Source organism: Castor canadensis, chromosome X (genome assembly GCF_047511655.1).
Source record: "Castor canadensis chromosome X, mCasCan1.hap1v2, whole genome shotgun sequence".
NCBI classification, from domain to species: Eukaryota; Metazoa; Chordata; class Mammalia; order Rodentia; family Castoridae; genus Castor; species Castor canadensis.
Genome location: NC_133405.1, coordinates 91,509,747 through 91,530,145, shown reverse-complemented (window position 1 = coordinate 91,530,145; position 20,399 = coordinate 91,509,747). Strand labels below are relative to the sequence as shown.

The following is a 20,399-nucleotide window of genomic DNA, read 5'->3' as shown; positions in this document are numbered from 1 at the left end:
ATTTTCTGTCAGGGCTTGGACTACATCATTCCATGCCTTCCTGGCATTTAGAGTTTCTGTTGAGACATCTGCTGTAACTCTGATATGTAACTTGGCAGTTCTCTCTTGCAGCTTCCAATAGTCTTTCCTTGCTTTGTATTGCTAATGTTTTAAGTGTAAAATTATGGGGAGAGGGTTCTTTTCTGGTCTTGTCTGCTTGGTGTTCTAAAGAAGCCTCCTTTACAAGGATGTCCATCTCTTTCCCACAATTTGGGTTATTTTCTGCTATCATTTTTATGGAATATGCTTTCTGTGCCTTTAGCCTGCACCTCTTCTACTTTGGGGTTGTTGGTGTCCTCTTTAATTTTGTTGATAATTCTTTTTTCTTATTATAAATTTTTAGAGGATATATTCGTAGGATATATTCGTAGGAAGGATTCCAAATAGGCTTATACTGTATCTTGGTTAGATCACCCCATTGGTCTCTCCCCCTCAACTCCCTCCCCACCCCACTCGAAGCAATTGCAAGAGGTTTCTTCATTCTGTTTCACTTAAGTATATGAAGTTCATCATACTATACCCTCACCTTAATCTCCTTCATTCACCTTTCCCCCTCCCACTACTCCCCCTGCCCCTGCACTATACCTATTCCACAGTCCTGTCTTTCATTATTAATATTTAAGCTGATGTTCAAAGAGGTTTCTCAATGTATGGGTATATAGTTGCTACTATATGGGAATGGGTATGTAGTTGCTACTGAGAAATTTAAAAAAAATTAGTGGTATTAAGGTTTGAACTGAAGGACTTAAATTTGCTAGGCAGGTACTCTTCCACTCAAGCCATACCTCCATCCTTTTAAAAAAATTGGGGGGGGGTTCACAGGCATGTATTACCACAGTCGGCTTATGGATGGGGTCTCCCTAATTCTTTACTGGAAATGGCCTCACACCTCAGTTCTCAGGATCTTTACCTCCTGATTTCTGTCTCCTCAATAGCTAGGATTGCAGGTCTGAGCCACTGTGCCTGGCCCTTCTCAGTAATTTTGATACATTATTTTCATTTTCTTATTCTCTTTGTGATTTCTTCTTTGATCCCAGCATTATGTAGAAATGCCACTTAATATAAGAATATTTTATGATCGTTCAGGTGTCTTGTTCTGATTAATTCCTATTTTAATTATTTCTGGGCATTCTCAAACACTAAGCCCCTTCTCAGGATGGGGCCTGGCTATAGCTCCCTGAAATGTGGGAAGCGGCAAAATGTCTCTCTTCAGCATTGGTAGCCTGTCATGCATGAAGAGTCACTGTCATACAAAATCCCTACATTGGATTTAAAGCTTGTGGGAAGTGTGGCCTTACTGTGACTAGGTTTGCTGTTCTGTTGTAGCCAGGATTGCCTGGCCTTCCAGAGGTTGTGGTTTCCACATCCCCTCTCCCCATCTGAGGGAATGTTTTGGAGCTGCAGACTGTTTCCCACTTTGTTCTGCATAGCCTTTCTGTTTCTCCATGCTTTTCAGCTATCGGGTCACCTCTTTCATGATTTCCAATACTCTTCCTTTTTCTCATTTTTTAAAATAGAGTCTGTCCTTTGATGCCTTGACTCTTCTAATACTGACTCACATTAGTAGGGAGCTACTAATCCCTACTTTTATTTTCTTAAAATGTTTTTATTTGTGTTTGATATCAGGGTAATACTGGCTTTCTAAGACACCTTTGGAAGTTTAGCCTCTTCTTCTGTTTGAAAGACTTTGTATATAATTGGGGTTTATTTCTTCCCTAAATGTTTGGTAGTCTTTTTATTAAAACTTGAATTCAATCCCTTTCATGGACGTGGAGCTATTCATAGGATCTGTTTCTTTTTGATTGAGGTTTGCTAGCTAGGGTCTCTTGAAGTTTTCCTTTCATCTAAGTATTTTTTGGAAAATACTTTTAAAAAGGATGTTATTATATCCACTTCAGCATTACTGATATCGATCATTCCTATCACACACATGCACACACACACACACACACAAACACAGAGACACACATACACACATCTTTTTTTTTATCAGATTGCTATCTCTTACATTTACTGATCTTTTCTGATTACTTCTATCAGTTTTCCTGATTTCTATTTACTTGATTTCTGTACAAGATATCCATCATTTTCCTTTCTGTTTCCCTTAGGTTTAATTTTACTTGTTTTAGTATTTTTTTAAATAGTCTTTTCATAGAACCCAGGGTAGCCTCAAACTCACGATCTTCCTATCTCAGCCTGGTCAGTGCTGGTATAACAGACATGTGCTACCACTTTTCTCTAGTGTCTCTAGGAGGCTTAGCTGAATGAATTGAGCCCAATCTTCTTTTCTAATGTAGGCACTTAAGGATATAAATTTCCTTCTATGCACTGCTTTAACTTTTCTTCAACTTTCAACACATTATTTCCATTTTCTATTTCTCCTTGTGCTTTTCTCTTCGATACCAGAATTATATAGAAACGCCATTGAATATAAAAATATTTTATGATTTTTAGATGTCTGGCAGCGACTTAATTATTTGTGATCAGAGGACTTTTTTTTAATGATCTCAGTCCTTTTGAAGATGTTGTGATTTACTTTATGGCCCAACCTATGGTCTATATTGGTGATTACTGTATGTGAATGTCAGAAGAATGTATATTCTGCTATTGTTGGTCCATAAGTATCAATTTCGTCAAGTTGGCTGGTAGTGGTAGACTTATATGTATTTCCTGGTTTTTGTCCACTTCTATATTTGCTAATAGTAAATGTGCATCTCCAAATACAATGTGGATTTGTGTATTTCCCTTTTGTGTTGTACCGCTTTTGAGCGCTTGTATTGGGAAGATGCACACACTTTCACCATTTTTGTCTTTTTGATGAGTGGGTCTATCATTTTGTAACACTCATCTTTATCCTCTGTAATATCATCTTCTCATATTAAATTGGCCGTACATCTTTCATTTGAATCATGTTTGCTGTGTATATCATTTTCCATCCATGTACTTTGAATTTATTTATAAATAAAGTAGGATTTCTTTGTCAGTGTATACTTTTCAGTCTTGCTAGTTTGATCCAAACCGACAAACTGGGCCTTTACATCGACATGTACAATTTCTTCCCATTTCTGTACATTTTTCTGTACATTTAGTGTGTAAACACTTTACATTTAAATCTACCATATGGCCATATTTTACTACTTACTACATTTTCTTTAGACTTTCGTATTCCTTTGCATTGAGTTGGTTGAGCATTTTCCTTGTGGCATTTTCTCTATACAAGTGGCTTGCTACTTATACATCTTTTAAAACACCTTTTTCTTTCCCTCCTTTGTTTCTTTTTTTCCTTCTTTATTTATTGGTGGTATTGGCGTTTGAAAGCATGGCCTCACACTTGCTAAGCAGGTGCTCTACCTGTGAGCCACTCTGCCAGCCCTTTTATTGTGTCGAGTATTTTTGAGATGGGGGACTTTAACTCTTTGCCCTGGCTGGCCTCAAAACTGTGATCCTCTTTATCTCTGCCTCCTGTGTAGCGAGGATTACAGGTGTGAGCATTCCTTCCTTCCCTCCCTCCCTTCCTTTCCTCCTCTACTTGTTGTTGGCACTGGAATTTTGGACTGAGGTAGGCATGTGCTCTAGCACTTGAGCCACACCCTCAGCCTTTAAAACATTTATTTTCTAGTATGTGCTTTAGAGCTTACAACATGTATTGCTTCTTCTTAAGAGCAGTATGTCTTCATGTAGTATTCTCCCATTTCACTTATATTGCAAAAATCTTAGGCCTATATACATCCACTTCCTTTCTCCCATCCTTTGTGCTTTGTTACCCTGCATTGTATTTGTACACATATCAAAACCTCAAAATACATTGTTACTGGCAATTTTCTTTCTAAAAGGTTAGCTGTCAAGTGGTAGACCCTGCCTAGCAAGCAGAAGGCCCTGAGTTCAAACCCCAGTACTGCCAAAAATAAATACGAGTCAGTCAATAGATAGTTTAGCTGTAAGCAAAAAACTTGTATGTTCCCATGGTCTTGCTGTTCACAATTGTGTTCTTTATGTAGATCAAAATTTCCTTCTGGTCAAAGAGCTTCTTTTAAAGATCTGCTGACATTGACTTTTTGTCAGCTTGGTTGAGTGTTTAAACATTTTTGTTTTGGTGGTATTGGCATTTGAACTCTGTACCTCACATCCGGTAGGCAGGTGCTCTACCACTTCAGCCCTACACCACACCTGTTTGAACATTCTCTTTTCACCTTCATTAAAACTGTTTAGGCCAGGTGTGGTGACACACTCCTGTAATTCTAACACTCAGGAGGTTGATGCCAGGATGATAGCATATTCAAGGTCAGTCTAGGTTACAGTCTTGAATTTTTTTTTTTTGATTAGGACTGGGGATGTAGTTCTGCAGTTGAGTATTGCCTAGCACGATGGAGGCCCTAGGTTTGATCCCTCGCACTGCAGAAATAAGGAAAATATGAAAAACGTGCTGAGTAGAATATTCTGGGTTGTTAGATACTGATGAGAAGTCTGACAACCTTACATTTGTTCCTCTGTTTGTAGTATGTTTGTTTTGGTTTTCTATCATGGCATGGGTGTCCGTGTCCTTAGGGAAGTCAAAATTGAAGACACAATGGCTTATGATGTCAATCCTACTCGGATGGCTATAACTTTTTGAACCGATAATAAATGCCAAGGACAATGTAGATAAACTGGAATCCTCATACACTGCTCTTGGGATGCAAAATGGTCCAGCTGCTGTGGAAAACAGTTTGGTATTTTCTCAAAAAGTTAAGCATAGAGTTACCATATGACACAGCTGGTCCACTCCTGGGAGCATGTTTATATAAAAACATGCACAAGAATGTTCATCAGCAGTACTATTTATAATATCCCCACAGGAAAATGACCCAAATGGCCAAATAAACCAAATGTGGTAGGTAGTATAGCCATATAATGGAATTTTCAGCCATAAAAAAAGAATGAAGTACTAACTGGCTGTGGTAGTGCATGCCTGCAGTTCCAGCTATTCAGGAGGCTGAAGTGAAGACTCGAGTCTAGGAACTTCAAAGCAGCCTGGGCAACATAGTGAAACTCTGTCTCAAAAAGTGTATTAAAAATGAATGAACTACTGATACATGCTACAGAACAGATGAAATTGAAAGTCATTATGCTACATGAAAGATTCCAGAAGCAAAAGAACAGAACATATGATTCTCTTTGAATAAAATGTCCAGAGATGACATATCCAGAGATAGAAAGCAGGTAGTTACAGAAATGACAAGGGACAAGGGCAGAGGAGAATGGGGAAGCACTGCTATCAGTGTGGGATATGTTGTACGTCTTAATCCATTCTGCTGTAGTAACAAAATAACCCAGACTGTAATTTATGAAGAAAAGAAGTTTATTTTGGTACATGGTTCAGAGATCCAAGCGTATGGCACCAGCATCTGCTTGGGTTCTGGTGACGGTCTCATGGCCGTGGTGAGAGCACTAATTCACTCCATAACAAATACATTCCTGTAAGAGAAACAAGAATCCAGTCATGAGGACGCTGCCCCATGACCCAAACACTTCTTCAAGGTCCAACCAACACTGCAACATTGGGGACCAAGTCTCAACATGAGTTTTGGTGAGGACAACTCATATTTAAATCACGGCATTCTGGAATTAGTTAGTGTGATGGTTCACAACCTTGTGCATATACTAGTCCAATGACCTGTCCAATTCCAAGGCGGATATTACTGTGCTTTCATTACAGCTACAAAAAGGGAAAGCACATGCGCTTGCATTATTTCTGGACATTCTTGGCCAAAACAGTGTGGTATACACCAAATGACGTAATAAGCGGTCCACCTCTTGCCTTTAACCATCATGATCAGTGGTCACAAGGTCACCAGTTTAGCTACTTAATGTCTTTGTTCTCTGCGTTTACAAACACTCTGTGTGCTCACTCCCACATACACACACTGGGTAGGTGTGAGCACCTCCTGATCACTACTCCCCATTAATAGCATGGCATGGAAAAAAGCTCTGTAGCCAAGACAAACTGGTTTCCCTCTGGTTCAAGGTCAGTGACACAATATGAACACTTCATCTCTCACTTCACCTTCCACTGGTTGCTGATTATTAGTGGGCATTTAGTCTTTTTGTCCCCCCTGCTGTTTCCTCCTGCCATCACAGTACACACAGCTCTGTGCATGTGTGAAGCGTACTCTAGGACCCATACTTAGGCGCTGCAATTGCTAGGTCAAAGGATACTTTCCTTAAATACCAACAAAGAGCCTATTGTGTGCCTCACACTGTTCTCAGGGCTGGGGGCAAAATCACAGAATAAGCCTGAGAAACTCCCCTTTCTACCTATGGTGGAGGAAGGTGACAGAATTTTAATTTTGATAGATGCTGCCACAGAGCCCTGCAATGTTGCTTTACCAATTGACACTTCAGTCAGTGGAGTAAGGAGATGAAGCCCCTTTCCTGGCATCCTCGGCATCACTCCTGGGGCAGGGGCTGGATTGTGTCCTATGCTCTCTACAACATCATGAGTCTACAACTGGACAGATCCATTAAGAGTCCTTAGCAGAAGTAAGATGGGGATGGAACAATCCACTGAGGAGTGATGGGGTCACGAATGCAACCTCCAGGGAAGAGGGAGAGGGGCGGGAGGTGGTGGATGGAATGACCCATTGGAGTCGTGAAACTGCCCCTTCTGGGAGAATAACCAGAGACTGGACACTGAAGAGAGGGCACAGGTTGCTTGAGGAATGGTAGATGGAATCGTCCTCTGCTGCAACACACCATGAGGCCCAGAGGAAGCAGCCCTCCCTAGGAAGGAGCACTGGTAAGTGGAGACTTGTATTTCCAAACATTGTGTGCTGTGTGCAAGGGGCTCTCCACCATACAGGAACCTCCATACCTCCACTCAGGGTGAGGCCTCCATGACCCGGGATGTCACCTTCATCCCATCCCCGGCCAAGTTGGCTCTCTAGGTCCAACTCAAGCCAGAGCCATGGATGAGGACAAGAAAGCCAGTGGAGCAGGTCGGAGATTAAGGATGACACTAAAATCATTTTCATCAAGAACCATTTTCATTGCCTACTCAGGATCTCCAGGGTAGAGAAGCTCATGGCCTTGGGGGTGGCTGCTGTCCTGCTTTGGGAGGTTACACACACAGGGGTAGAGCTTAAAATAGTGCGGGTAGAGGTGAAAGTGGACAGGTCAGGATCCTGCCTGGGAACCTCAGCCCACTCCCAGTAAATGGCTGAAGGTGCTACCAGGTCACTGGGGTCACTGGCTTGTTCTATTTTGTCTTCTGGTCTAGCCATCCATTCTCTTTTTACAAATACTCATTAGGTTTCCATTGCATTGACCTCAAAGTCCAGTGATCAGTTGAAAACCACATTGAGAAGACCCTTCAGCATAAAGCATGCCCCCCACAATACCTGTGGGTCCTAGATGGGCAGAGACCCTTCCCTGGCCAAGGTTCCTTCAGGAAGATGGTGACTTACTTGCTCAACACAAGGAAGTAAACGCGTAATGACGGGAGATGTTTGGGTCCACGTAGGTTAAGTAGGAGGTAGGTAGGTTCTCAGGTCAGTGATTTTTCACCAGGCCTTTCTATTATGTCCCAGCTGCACCCAGTACTCCGCAGGGAATGCTGCAGGTATGAGACTGCGGGTGTGTTGTGCAGGGTGAGAGCAGATCTACCAGGGGATCAGAGATGGGCCAATGTATACGACCCCCAGAAGGATGACACTGAGCAGTCAGGCCACATCAGCCTAGGTCCCAAAATGCCTCAGCCTCCCACCTTTGACTGCCCTTCAGCAAAGAGCACCGCCCTAGAGCCGCTCTCATGGCAGGGTATGGGGGGATCTGTGTGCCTTCTCGATTTGCACAAACCCTGTAGCAAAAGCACAGAGCCTTAGAACCCTCGCCCCCTATAACGCCTGGGTGAGGAACTGAGAGGAGAGGGGCAGGCATATATTGAGGGTGAGGACAGGGAGGATAGGAAGATGAGGGAAGGGGAATGGGTGTAGGGTGGTGTGCCCCTCAACATCAGCCCCTGGCACTGAACTGTGATCTCCCACGCCATTTCCAGTTCATTCACTCACTCTCAAAATAGTTGCAGGGGGTCTTTTGTTCAGGGCTGAGGAGGGCAGAGGAAACCAGGGGGTGACATGGAACCTGGATCCACATGCTCAAGAGATGGAAACAGGACGACCTGCAAAGCAGTCCACAGGGCTGCAGAGGCCTGTTGCCAGAGGTGCTAGCTCGGGACCAGCCTGATCCTCAGCTCCCCACACGCAGACACCAGCTCTGCAGCACAAGGGCAGCGAGGCTGCCCCTCGAGAACACACAAACCCTCCAAACCTAGAAGGCATGTCCACTCTGATGGGTATGAAGCACCACTGTGTGTCAGGACTGAGTCCTCCGCCCTGGGGTGTGTACCAGGCCCAGCCCAGCCCCAGCTCAGTCACTGCCCAGAAACAGTCTCTGATAGTAGAACCTGGGGGTCTTTGGCCCCTGGAAGAAAAGAGAGGCTATCCAGATGCCTAGACCAGGGTCCCGAGGAAGGGGCTAACTGGGTGAAGACCGCTCCCTAAGCCTCATTCTCTCCTTCCCCCCATCCCTTTCCTTTTGTCTGTGTCTCATTCAGGAGGCTCGTGACTCCTCACCATGGCTCAACTTGGCATGTCAGCAAATTTAGCATGGGCCACCCCCATACAGGGTGACTTTGTGGGTGTCTCTGTGGCAAGACATCATGTCTGAGTTGTTTCATAGTCTGTATCCACGCTGTGATGTTGCTCACCCATCTGGAGGTCTATGTCACAGGTTGAGCTGCATGAGCTATTTTGGGGTATGCATCTAGGACATGAGGCCTCTGAACCATGGAGGGCTTGGGTCCAGGGTGGTTAGGGGTGTCTGTCCTGGTGTGAGGCATCTTATCTGTTTTAGGTGCTGTGCCTAGTATACACGTTACCTGCACAGTTCCTATTGTGTATTTCGAGAATTAGGGTTTGCGCTCTCCTTAGGGCTGATATACAGGATATGATAACTTTGATACCCTTGGGGTTCCATGTAAGATCACAGAGGTTATGCAAAACACAGGTGTCTGGGTCTGTTGAGTTCTGCATCATGAGTGTGACCTCTGAGAAGGGGTTAGAAGTCAGGAGGAACTGGGCTGGTACACAGCCAGCCCAAGCAAAAAGTTAGCAAGACCTCATCTCAACAAAAAAGCTGAGTATGGTGGCACGTGTCTGTGGTACCAGCTACAAGGGAGGCATATGCAGAAGGATCTCTGTCCAGGCCTGCCTGACCAAAAAAAAAAGCAAGCCCCTACCTGAAAAATAACTAGAGCAAAAAAAAAGGTGGGTGGGTGTGGTCCAAGGGGTAGAGCACCTACCTAGGAAGTGGGAGGCCCTGAGTTCAAACACCAGTAAAGCCAAGAGACAGAGAAAGACAGACAGGGAAAGAGAGGGAGAGAGGCAGGGAGGGAGGGAAGGAGGGAGGGAGAGAGGGAGGGGGAGGGAGGAAGGGAGAGAAGGAGAGGGAGGGAGGGGGAGCGAGAGAGGCAAGGAGGGAAGGAGGGAAGGAGGGAGAGAGCAAGGGAGGGAGAGAGGGAGAAAGGGAGAGAGAGGCAAGGAGGGAGGGGGGGAGAGAGAGAGAGAACACTTCAGGGTCCAAAGTAAAGGCAGGTGGTCTCAAGTCCCAGATGGCACAGCCACAGGACAGCAGTTGTGCTTCAGCTGGATGCAGTTAGACAGGAACCCAGCCTGAGTTCAGGGAGGGTGGCTTCACGTGGGGTCAGTGGGGTCTCACAGTCTAGTGCGCAAACAGAAATGTCCCTTTGAGCCACAGATGCTTGCAGAATGTCTTCTCTAAGCTGGGCACTGCTCCAGGTGTTGGGATACATCGGTGAGAAAACTGGAGAAATCCCTGTCCTGGATTCAGACCCGGATGGGTAGGGGCAGACAGTAAAGCTTCAGAATAATATCTGGCAAATTGTACAGTTATGCTAGAGAGTGAGGGCTGCTGTTGTAAAAAAGACAAGTTGTTTAGATCATGGGAACAGCATGGGAAATATGGGAAGGAACCAGGTGAGCTGCAGGTTAGAATATGAAACAGCATCAGAGTGAGTGAAGGTGAAATTCTGATGTAAACGTTAAGGGGGACGGTCAGCCAAGCAGGTATCTGGCACCAGGGCCTTCCAGACACAGGAAACAGCTGTGGAGGACAATCTGAGGCAGAGCCCACCAGGCACAGTGAGGATGCTAAGGCTGCAGGGAGCTGGAGGGAGCTTGAATGGAAGGGGTGGGGGGCAGAGGACCAGGACACTGTCAGGTGGAGAAGCTTTTGCTAGACAGAAAAGGATAATGGAGGGTCACAGATGCTGCAGGCAAGTCTGTGTGTGGCTACAAAGCCCAGGAGAAGTAGGGACATAGGGAAAGAGCAGTCAGCAAACAGGAGGGTCTGAGCCAAGAGCTAGGACTGCAACCAGGTGAGGATGAATGACTCATACATTCATCTGTGCTCCTGTCCTATCTCCTGGGACATGCGCTGTAATCACAGAACCACATGCACAATTAGCAGGCCTGAATTCACCCAAAAGTCTTCCTACTTAATAGACATTTTAGGGGATACTATGGGCACCAGACATTTCAGAAACAAGGGTGACTGACAAGGAGGCCAGACCTGAACCTGAAGGACTGAGACTTACCCAGAGGTAGTATATAAATTTGTAGCCTCTTTTATTACGAGGTCCAGAATTTGGGATGGAATGAAAGGTATGATCTTCCTCCCCTACTCCAACTGAAGAGAATCTGACTACAGAGAGGCCCTGTGTCTGCTCCATTCTCCTGTATCATTCCTACTGCAGAAACAACTGCACAATAACAGCTGCCCGGTATTGACCGAGTACTTAGGGTCAAGGAATTTCCATCATTGAATGAGAAAGTTCTAAGCACCAGCTGGACAGCACCTCCCTCGGTACTATATCGGATGGGAGTGCAGGGATGATTTAGGCTGAGTCCTTATAGGTAGAGGCCCGCCTCTGGTGTGTTGTGAGGAGAATGCTGCCGGAGTTTAAGTTGCAGTACCCTAGGAACACTTAGGAGGGCACCTCACCCTCCCCACCTGAGGGAGAGTTGGGAGGGTTGGCTCAGGATAGAAGTGCTAGGCAAGGGGAGGTTTATGAGGTGGCCACTTTGATTATATACACCAGACAGTCGAGACAGCTGAGGAACAGAGATCTTCACAGGCAGCACCAGGCTTCCAACCTCAGTCCGGTGGACCTAACAGCACCTTTAGGGTCTGATCAACTCTAGAGCTGTGCTGCAGCCACTACAAACACTTCCTCCGGCTGTTTGCCTCTAGGTTTTTATCTGTCAAAAAGAGACTGAGACAAAACATGGAGGTGGAAGTGGGTGGCCAAAGTACCTCTCAAATGGCAGTGCCTCACCCAAGGGAACCCTAGGAGATAAAGTCCTACTAAGCTACTAGCTCGAAGGCCAGCCTTCCCCTCACCACCCCCCCCCCGCCTCCCCATAGAACTCCAGGGCTGTCCTGTCAGCTCAACTGGAGGGAGGAGGGGTTTACATAGAGGATCCTAGAACCTTTCAGGGTGGCTTTCCCTGATGGATGGCAGGATGCTCCTGCCTAACAAGGGCAAGGCCCTGAGTTCAAATCCCAGGACCACAAAAAACAAAACAAAACAAACAAACAAAAAAAGTCATGGACAAAATCCCAAACTCCAAATTCAAATGCAACAATGTGTCAAGACAGGTGAATTCAGGAGAAATCTATGCTATGTGTGTATCCTATTTCTTAAAATCTTTTATACATAAGCCTTCATTGTTTTTACATATGTATCTTTTTTTATATTTACTTTCGGTATATACATTTTAGGTATACAATATGTTGCTTTGCAATATATGCACAGTGAAAGGACTACTTCAGTCAAGCAAATTAGCCTGTCACCTCCCATAGTTAACTCTGTGGAGTCTATTTGCAAATAAATCTTTTCCAGAAAATCCTGTTCTCAGGTTTTATTCCAATTTGTAGGTTCACTTGGGGATTTTGGTGTGCAGGGGGCAGTACTGGCATTTGAACTCAGGACCTTGCCCTTGTGAGGCAGGAGCTGTACTACTTGAGCCACACACCCCAGCCCTGGAGAATTTGTAAAGAATCTTCAGCAGGAGCTATTGAGTGAAAATGCCAAAACCTTTAACCATGCCTTTTCATCCAGCCAAGCCCTACAAAAATGGAAACTGCTGTATTTACCTTGAGACCTGGGAAATAAAGTTGGGGGGAAGGGAGAGAGAAAGACAAAGGGGGATTGTGAGGAAGGGGGGAGAGAGAGAGAGAGAGAGAGAGAGAGAGAGAGAGAAGGGAGGAGGAGCAAGAGAGAGCCACCTGATAGCCAAACAGGATTAGAGCCTGGGGTACAGCAGAAAGAGGGGACTCCTACAGAGGAGGCATTTGGAATTGGGCAGGGCCAGAAGTGTCTGGTCTAACAGGCTGGACATTATTCTAAGGGAGGCTGACAGAGTTTAGACCATGACTGCTGACAGGAGCAGCAGCTATGACTTGGTGCTGGTACTAACTGTGTTGATGGGGAGAAGTGGAAAGATCTTCCTTAGAAAGTCCTGGTGGGTGGAACTGGCTGGGCTTGGGGATTGTGGGGCTGGTGCAGGGAGGCAGCAATCAAGAATGGCCTTAAACATCCCTAGCCTAAGCAGCGGTGCCTTTCAATGAGTCAGGCAGAACTGGAGGAGGGGCAGGTGTATGGGCTGTTGGCTTCAATTTGAGAAATAACTGCTGAGCACTGGCTGCTGTGGGACTCAACCACTGATTACTTGAGTGACTTTGGGGAGTCAACCTATCTGTGCCTAAGATGCCCATCCATTATATGACAATGATAGATAATAATCAGGAAACACGACTAACTAGTTCCATTCGTTTAGTCTCAGAGAATGTTCTCTTTTTATATATCACAGTGTGGTAGTAAAGGTAAAACAGAAATGTCTCTAGTCACCCATATATCTGCTTGGTTTACATATCTGCTTTGGGTATTTTTACTACATACTATGGTGTTGCCAAAGTGAAAATGAATAAATAAGTAAAGTAAGTGCAAGGTTGAAGCAGGAGGATCACACGTTTAAGTCCAACCTTGGGCTACACAGTGAGTTCAAGGAGAGGCCAGGGGGATATAGCAAGAAACTGCCTCGAAACAAACAAACAAACAAATGTAGCAGGGAGGAGAGCCAAAAAAAGAAATAAGCAAGTCTGTGTTCTGATAATGTAGCAGGGGGAGGGGAGGACATAGCAAGGAGATAAAACTTAAAAAATCTAAACGTGAAGAAGGTCACATAGCACTGGGGGTAAAGTAGCAAATAGAGTTACATGCAACCATATATGGGTTAAACCTTGCTGTTTGTTTCTGTAACCTGCTTGCAAGGGTATGTAAGATGAGACCCCTTTGTTCTCAGGGCTCAGCCTTTGGATGTGAATCTGCTGAGCCGCTGCTGGCACGCTAATAAATACTGCTTCCTGAAAAAGCCTCGGTGTCCCCCGTCTCTGTCTGAGATTCCCAGAACATTTCTGGGGGCTTGTCCGGGGTTCAGAGATGATGTTTTGGCCTCCTTGTCGCCGGGACTTGGCATCCATGGCTCGTTGGGAGAGCGTCCCACCAGGCGCCAGTGGACCTGTTGATCCAGTGGAGGGACCTGCCTCTCCCGGTGCACAAAGGAACCCGGAAAAAGGCTCGGAAACCAATTGGGAGGCCCACCCATCAGATTGGTAAGCACCGAGGTTCGAACAACAGACCTGCCTTTAGGAGGCAGAAAGGGAGCCTGATCACCTCCCAACAGACACCTTGGTAACCCTGTCTGGGGTGAAACCATGTCTCTCAGGTTTAGGAAGCAGGGCAAAAGTGTGTGAGACACCTCTGGGAATTGGGGAGGTTGAGCACCTAACGGGTTTTCTTATCAGCAAGATAGACCAGGATGGGGAACAACACAAGTGAAAAAGAAAGCACTTTGGATAAAATGCAAAAATCCTCCAGTATTTGGGGGGCGGGGTTGAGCTTTTCCCAAGAAATAGCCACATCCGACATTAAGGGATGGGAAGAAAAATTCGGTCCCAAAGAGGGAGATTCATAAGAGAACAGATGCATCATCCACCATTCCACCAGATACTCCTCTGGGTATAATTTAAAAGGAGTTTTTTGAGAGTGCACTCTAATTTTGTGTGTGTGTGTGTGTCAATTTGTTTAAAGTTGGGCAAAATTTAATTTGCTCCTGGAATTCCAGCTCATCTTATGCATGCTTAAGTTGACATGTTTTTTCTGGCATGCTTAATTTATAAAACTTGTGTGAGTATATGTGTGTGTGTAAGCATCTTCAAAATGGTTCTTAAACTGCTGTTATAAGGTTAATGTGATATTCGAGGTAACAAAAAACAGGGTGTTTGTTTTAAAGATCTGTTATAAACTGCTTAAGCTTTTTATATATGAATACGTAAACATCTTGAGGATGATTCTTATAATAGAGTCAATGTAAAAACACTGTTACTCTGTTCTACTGCTACTTTTAAGAAAACCAGTTTTCAGAATTATGTCAATCTGGTCTCACTAGGATGCAGGCATTCAGGGGTTAACACTCTGGCTCAGACCAGAGGAGAAAGTTTTTTTAAAAAAAGAACGAACGAAAAGGGGGCCCACAGCCTGCAGCAGGAAATCTTCAAATTTGGGTAGTTAAAAAAATGACCTTAGCCTGTTTCATTCTGTTGTAAATAAAATCTTGGATTCAATTCTCTCTTATAACACATGGGCCTATTAACATATGGGCTTTCTATAAATTGTTTTTTTCATGCAAACAAAGGTTCTGAGTTAAAAGATTTTGTAAGTTATTTTCAACAACATGTATATAACATATACACTGCATTAAGGATATGGCTTTTAAAAAAAAGGTTAAAAAATAATTTTAAATAAAGTTTTTAAAAAAAGATAAGGACAAGCTCCCCTAGGGGATACAGAATAAGTTGTCATAAAGGTACAGAGTAAGTTGTCATAAAAAGATGGCGCTTATAAATGCTTATGTAAGTGATTGAGCTGACTAAAATCCAGTTACATTAAAGGTTTTGTAAGGTCAAAATTTAATGTACTGATGTTAAACTAAAACTTAATTCTCTAGGCTCATAACAACAAGGCTAACTTAAAAACATTACATTGTTCTTGATTACATTTACAAAAAAAACTGTCTTAAAATGGTTGTTGTTTTGTCAAGATAACTGTCAGGAATTTTTGGTGCTACAGGTTAATCCACAAATTTATCAAGACAACAAGAGTTTATCAAAACACAGAGAGGCAAGAGGCAGCTGAGCACAGGGAGTGCTGCTGCACTGATATGAGCTGAGTTGACACAGATTTACTTATGCAAAGCAAAGTAAAACAAAAAACAAACCCAAAGTGCACCCTCCAGATAAGATAAAGGAAAAAAACTCAAAAAGAAGCACTACACTGGAGGTTAAGACCTCCAGTGTTTATTGGAGTCAGCAGAGTGGAGATGTTAGTACTATTCCTTCCACATGTCAGGCAGAGGAAATTTTTGGCCTGGGATGGTCAGATTGGGACTGTTATGTTAGGGGGCTCCATTGACTACAGGTTGGTGGGATCCTGCTGTATGTCATGAGCCATCTGTTAATGTCAACAATGTGGGATGTGATTCCTTATCAACATCTGAGCCACGATTCTCGGCCATTAGGTTTCCTAACTCCACACTTAGTCCCCATGAATATTTACCTGCGTTCTCTGGTGATTTCTTTCAGGGTTTTGACTACTAAGGTAACTAACTGAGTCATAACTAAATAAAAGTTCATTTAAGAGTTGGTTTATGTAAAATTTTCTAGATGACCTCATGGCTAAACAACTGTTGTCTTGGGTGAGTCTAATATAGTCGGTACCCTATGTGTATCTGTGACTGGGCTATGTGGGGTCACTGACACTGTTCTCCCCACCCCCCTCCAACTGATGAGAAAATCTAACGTTTTACTTCAAGAGCAACAATTGAAGTAGTATGTATATATAATCTCTATAGCGCTGTGATGCTGTTGCTGGTTCCTGTATACTAAATATATTTATGTTTTTCAAGTATATCAAGCCTTCTAAAATACAAAATTTAGATAAACACAGTAACAAAAAGTTGATGGCGCTGATATACTGTTCTGTTAGTTGCTAAACTGTCCATCAGAATTTTAACCATGGCTCTTTAAAGTTTTTGTCATTACAGTTCTGATCCTTCTGGGGCATTTACAATCAAGTCCATAAAAAATGACTGTAATAAGTACTTATGTGTCAACCAGTAGCTTTCTAGACATCTGCTTTTGTTGGATTTTGTTCTGTACTGTCCTTGTCTAGAAGCCCATTGCCTAAGAGTCACTCCTTTTAAGCCTCTATTACTTAAATTTGGCCAAAAGTGTCTAGTTGGCACTAACTCCCACCTGATCTGCCTGTTACTTCCCCCACCCCCCAGACGTGGGACCAAAACCAACCAACCAAATAAAAATCCAGGTAAGAGCAAATCCTCACGATGAGGGAAAAAATGACCAATCTAGAAAGATTGGTCTTTGGCCATACCACCCCGAACACACCCAATCTCATCTGGTCTCGGAAGCGAAGCAGGGTCGGACCTGGTTAGTATTTAGGTGGGAGAAAGATCTTCAGGGGAGACTGCTCAGAGACAAACAGTTTGGAGACCGGGGGGTGGGGGGGGAATGCGATCAAAGTTCAAATGGAGTCGCTCGTGCCAGACCTCTCAAAATAACCACAGCCGAGAGGAATGAGGATATGGTTCTTATACGTGTGTAGCTATCTGGCATTAAAGCCCTTCCAGACACAAACTCATTTTTTAGAAAGGGTCTTCTACTTAGAGAGAAAAATGACTATTCTTACTGGCCCTAGACATGTCCTTTGATACTTAAAGATGGTGTTTTTAACGTTTTTTTAAACAACGCATTTTCTGGGACATATACACTGATAATATATTGTTGCCATAGTAATTGTACTCAGAAAAAAAAAAAGATACTGTCTGTGTAAAAAAATAAAATGTCCAACCATTAAAACCCCATTGGATGGGGCCCTTTTGTTGTTATTTTATCTATCCCCACTACAGTTAAAGTAGCAAAAATTGCTCCTTAGATCCACCGCAGCCGAGTAAAGCCAGCATCTCCCAAGTGGGAGTGCATCCCTGACCCAGCCTCACCATGCAAGACCACCCTCTGGAACACCTGCACCTTCCTTGGCAGGTCTCCAGTTCCCAGGAGACAACAGGGGACCACAAACAACGGGACAACAGCCCTGCTCTCATCACTCTGGAACCTGACTAGTCTACGCACGTAGGAAGCTCAAACATGGGACACGCCCCTGCTCTCCTCTACACACTTGGACTCTCACCTTTTGGGTTGGCCCTTGCAAGGTTTCCCCACGTACTGAAGGTCGTAAGAGAGCCGTTGTTGGGACCTCCGAACAGCCATACTTTGTATCATGCACCCACCAACAGATTGGGTGTCACAACGGCTCACATACTCCCCAGGTTTGTGAGGTTGCTGGTAAGCGATACTAAAGGTCCCAGAGTAAAGAAAACAACACAGGCTATATTTGTTATGGAAAGCGGGACAACAGGTCTTGTCCTGGTGTTGGAGCCAACGTGGCTATTTTTCTGGGATTTACTGTGTGTCTAGAATTTGCCTTGGATTTCCTACTCTGGGGCCACAAGCAGCTTTCTGCAAGCTCAAAAGTGTCACAGACCTCCAGCTAGGCCCTTCAAGGTTTCCTGTAACTGTGACCACAGTCTGTACTGGGGATAGAGGGGAAACTCTGTGCCAGCTTGTTCCTCTGTAACTGGCTTGTCTTTCTGGCCACCTGTGAACCATCTACTGCAAAACCCCCCTGGTTACATAAACCACCTGGGGGTATACAACTCATTTCCTGACTCTGATCGGGTCTCAGGGCTTTGAGAAATTATTTCCCCCGAGTCTGCTAGCGTTATAAAAATTCCTGCTTCCTGCAAAGTGGTCTCGGTGACTTTGTTTCCCTTGCTATTTCCCGCAACACTGGGGGCATGTTTGATGTCACCCTGCTTGGTTTCCTTGGTATTGTGGTTCATCAGGATCATTATAAAGGCCACCATAGAAAGAAAAACAGCCTTCCATGTAATGATGCTATAAAAATACAAACCCCTAAATCAAGATGATTCTCCTTGACCCTAGGTGGGTCCGAGTGTCAAAGGGGGGGAATAATGTAGCAGGGAGGAGGGCCAAAAAAAAAGGAAGAAGAAACAAGCAAGTCTTCTGATAATGTGGGAATGGGGGGGGGGGGATGACATAGCAGGGAGATAAAACTTTAAAAATCTAAGTGTGAAAAGATCGTGTAGCACTGGGGATAAAGTAGCCAACAGAGTTACATGCAACCATATATGGGTGAAACCTTGCTTTTTGTTTCTGTAACCTGCTTGCAAGGGTATATAAGGTGACACCCCTCTGTTCTCAGGGCTCACTTTGGATATGAATCCGATGAGCTGCTGCCAGCACTCTAATAAATATTGCTTCCTGAAAAGCCTTGGTGTCTTGTGTCTCTGTTCCAGATTCATGTAACACAAACAAACAAACACGCTAGCTAGGGGTGTGGCTCAAGTCACAATGGACATTAGGCCCTGAGTTCAAACCCCAGTGCCAGCAAAAGAAAAAAGTAGTAAACACATTGGAAACAGTCAGTGTTGATCATCACCTGTGTGGTATACTAGAGCCCATCACTCTGTCTCTCAGAGAAACGCACAGTCCCCTCTTCAAACCTTCTAAAACTCTTTTGGTAGCCCCTTTTTCCCTCCAGGGTGTAGGTCAGGGCCTTTGGGCCTGTTCTCTATCACTCTCTCCTCTGTAAAGTCATGTTCACTGTCCTGGTGGTGGGTGAGTACAATGTGACCGGAAGGTTGTCAGTTGGCACCGGAGTTCTGTAGTTTAGGAGAGGACAGAGCAGGATGTGTGGATCTGGATCGAAGTGTACAGTTGCCTAGGATGGATACGAATCAAGGATCCACCACTTAATTCTTTACTAACATTGGACAGGTTACTTAACCTCTCTGTGGTTCAGTTACCACATACACTTTTTTTTTTTTTTTGGTGGTGCTGGAGATCAAACCCAGGATCTCACAACTATTAGTCAAGTCCTCCACCACTGAGCTACATCTCCAGCCCTCAGTTCACTTACTTGGGGGCTGGGGATGCAGCTCAGTGGTAGAGCGCCCACCTGGCTTGTGTGAGGCCCCGGGTTCCATCGACGCCACCGGCACAAAAAAAGTCACCTCATTTATAAAATGAGGATATGATGATATTCGGGGATAATTATTTGGTTTTCCCCCCTCCATTTAGACCACGCATATTCTTCCTTTTTCAAAGTATAAAGGGCTATTCACAGGTTACTTCCAGCGAAAAAGTGAAATCTCTCTCCATATCCATTTATCTGCTTAGACAGGTATGAAAGATGCCCTGCTTCTTTTCACCTTGCTGAGAATGTTTCACTTCACCTGCGTCCAGCGCCCCGAAATAAGTCCGACTAAAGAAATCCTGCAGGCTTCTGTGTGCCCGGGAAATGGCGGACCACAACCAATCACTCTTCACCATAGGACTCAGATTAAAGTTTGCTGTCTGCGCACTCTCTGTGCATAGACATGGGAGTGTGCTCCCATGACACTCGCGAATGGCAAGCCCTCCTGCTCCTTGATCTCTGTGCGTCTCACGGACGATCCACTTAGATGGGACGTATGTTCTCCTAAACTACCCGGGCACGGGGAAAAACATTCCCTGTTCAGCCGACTGCGCGTTCCTCTGACTACATAAACATCCCCCACCCTCGCCTCAGGAAATATACTCATCCGCGGCCTATTTCTACCTGTGAAATTGAAAGGCAAAGGAACTCCGCGGAGACACTCTGGTTCTCCTCCTGTGAGGCGCCGGAATAAGACTTTTGTCTTTGCCGGTGGGCTTCTTCCGCCCACGCAAAAAACGACGGGTAAGTAAACGAAAGGAGAAGAGCAGGCACCCGTCATCCTGTTCACACTCTAACCCAGAACCAACCGCCCCTCGCGGACTCCCACGGGCCCCACCCGTGACGTCACCTCCGCGGCCAGGAATCTCTTCCCAAGGCCTCAATAAGTGCATCGCCGCGTCCGGACCCACGCTGCAGAGGTCGCGCCGGGCCGCCGCGGTCCGCTGCTGGGAGGACGGCCGTGACGCCGGCTCTCCGCGGAGCCGAGCTGGACCGCGCAGGCCAAGACGCCCTCCGCCGCCCGCTCGGGCGGACAAACCCGCCACTGCCTCCCTTCCGGCTCGCACCGCAGCGGCGGCAGTGAACCAAGGCCCAACTTCTCTAAAGC

General features: G+C 45.0%; 1 long non-coding RNA gene across 1 annotated transcript; it reads right to left on the bottom strand.

The window, feature by feature from the left end:
- Positions 1-5,359: 5,359 nt before the first annotated feature.
- On the bottom strand, positions 5,360-20,386 carry LOC109700624 (uncharacterized). The gene is made up of 2 exons (XR_012444160.1): positions 20,142-20,386; positions 5,360-5,493 (listed from the first exon to the last, which is right to left on the bottom strand). It is a non-coding gene; the product is annotated as an uncharacterized lncRNA (long non-coding RNA).
- Positions 20,387-20,399: the final 13 nt, after the last annotated feature.